The sequence below is a fragment of the Arachis duranensis genome, chromosome 3 (assembly GCF_000817695.3).
Source record: "Arachis duranensis cultivar V14167 chromosome 3, aradu.V14167.gnm2.J7QH, whole genome shotgun sequence".
Lineage (NCBI taxonomy): Eukaryota > Viridiplantae > Streptophyta > Magnoliopsida > Fabales > Fabaceae > Arachis > Arachis duranensis.
In genome coordinates, this window is record NC_029774.3 from 15,130,158 (window position 1) to 15,132,860 (window position 2,703).

Genomic DNA, 2,703 nt, shown 5'->3' on the forward strand with positions numbered 1-2,703 from the left:
ATTTAAAGCAGAGCTTATAATCACTGGAAAAGTGTCACTCTCTCCCAGAAATGCATACTTCAGGGATGGTGGTAGTGGTTTGAGTTCAGGTTTGGGAGGCTTATCCTCCTCCTGAGGAATTTTAAAAAATTCTTTTGTTTCCTCTGGTCCTTCCTGATCAGGCTGAACATCCTTGAAGATGTCCTCAAGCTCTGATTCTAGACTTTCAGTCATATTGACCTCTTCCACCAAAGAGTCAATAATGTCAGCGCCCATACAGTCATTTGGTGTGTCTGGATGCTGCATAGCTTTTACAGCATTCAACTTGAACTCATCCTCATTGACTCTCAAGGTGACTTCCCATTTTTGTACATCAATGAGAGTTCGTCCAGTTGCTAGGAAGGGTCTTCCTAGAATGAGAGTTGCACTCTTGTGCTCCTCCATTTCCAGCACCACAAAGTCAGTTGAAAAGGCGAATGGCCCAACCTTGACAATCATGTCCTCTATTATGCCTGATGGATATTTAATGGAGCCATCAGCAAGTTGGAGGCATATCCGGGTTGGTTTGACTTCTTCAGTCAACCCAAGCTTTCTGATAGTGGATGCAGGTATTAGATTGATACTTGCTCCAAGGTCACAAAACGGAATCTTTATTTCAAGAGTCCTTAGATAGTCTGCAAAGCGGGCAAATTGCTTATTCTGTTCCGCTTGGCGGAGTTTCTGAGGATAAGGCATCTTGGCTTTATATTCTTCAACCTTAATTGCTGCAGGTTTATTCCTTACAGAGGTGGTTGGAAAAGCCTTTTTAGAGGGGTTACTATCAGCACTCTCAGGTGTCTGATCCCTCATTGGCGTTTGAACGCCAGGATTGGGTGAGGAATGGGCATTTAACGCCAAGTTTTCCCCCTTTTCTGGTGTTTGAACGCCAGAACTGGGCAGGGAATGGGCGTTTAATGCCAGCTTTTCCCCCTTTTCTGGCGTTTGAACGCCAAGAGTATTCCTCTCTGGGCTCTTACTGTCCTCAGAGGGATTTTGGACAGTGGTTTGGTTATCCTCTGTTAATTGTTCCTTTGTTGGCTTTTTGCTACTTTGAGCAGTGTTGTTCAATGTCTTCCCACTCCTCAGTTGAACGGCTTGGCATTCTTCTGTTATCTGTTTAGATAACTGCTGTTTTGCCTGATTCAACTGTGATTCTATGTTCTTGTTAGCAATTTTAGTTTCTTGGAGCATATCTTTAAATTCTGCTAATTGTTTTGTCATCAGGTGTAATTGTTGATTAAGCTCAACCATCTGTTCTTGAGGATTAGGATTAGTGGCTACTGTCATAACTTCTTCTTTTGTAGAGGACTCATTGCTAGAGTACAAATGTTGATTTCTAGCAACAGTATCTATAAGCTCTTGGGCCTTCTCAATCGTCTTCCTCATATGTATAGATCCACCAGCTGAGTGGCCTAAAGACATCTGAGCTTTTTCTGTAAGCCCATAGTAGAAGATGTCTAGCTGTACCCACTCTGAAAACATTTCAGAGGGGCATTTTCTTAGCATACCTCTATACCTCTCCCAGGCATTATAAAGGGATTCATTATCCTCTTCTTTAAAGCCTTGGATGTCCAGCCTTAGCTGTGTCATCCTTTTTGGAGGGTAAAATTGATTCAGGAATTTGTCTGATAACTGTTTCCATGTCTTTATGCTTGCTGTAGGTTGGTTATTCAACCACCTCTTAGCTTGATCTTTTGCAGCAAATGGAAACAGTAATAGTCTGTAGACATCCTGATCCACCTCTTTATCATGTACTGTGTCAGCAATTTGTAAGAATTGTGCCAGAAACTCAGTAGGTTCTTCCTGTGTAAGACCAGAATACTGGCAATTTTGCTGCACCATGATAATGAGTTGAGGATTTAGCTCAAAGCTGCTTGCTTTAATGGGAGGTATACAGATGCTACTCCCATATGCAGCTGTAATGGGGTTAGCATATGACCCCAGAGTCCTTCTGGACTGTTCAATTCCACTTAGGTCCATGATGGAGAAAGGGAATATGATATGAATTCACAAGTAAAGTAAATTTTTTTTTGGTTGACCGAAAAAAATAAAATAAAACAAAAGGAAAATAAAATAAATTTTCAAAAACTAAAAGAAAATAAGATCAAAGCAAATTGAAAACTAAATCAATTAGTTAATTAAAAAGATATGATCAAAAATTATTTTGAAAAAGATTTGATTTTTTTTTGAAATGAGGAAAGAGAAAAACAACAAAATGACACCAAACTTAAAATTTTTTGAAAATTAGACACAAATTTTCGAAAACTTAAAGGAAAACACAAAGAAGACACCAAACTTAGAATTTTTAAGGATCAAGAAAGGACTAAGGGCATGAAAATACGAAAAATAAAAGAGAACAAAAGCATGCAATTGACACCAAACTTAAAATATGAAACTAGACTCAGATAAAAAACTCTAAACCAACAAAAATAAAACAGTCCTAATCTAAGCAACAAGATAAGCCGTCAGTTGTCCAAACTCGAACAATCCCCGGCAACGGCGCCAAAAACTTGGTGCACGAAATTGCAATCACACTTTTGCAATCCCGCACAACTAACCAGCAAGTGCACTGGGTCGTCCAAGTAATACCTTACGTGAGTAAGGGTCGATCCCACGGAGATTGTCGGCTTGAAGCAAGCTATGGTTATCTTGTAACTCTTAGTCAGGATATCAATAATTATCAGG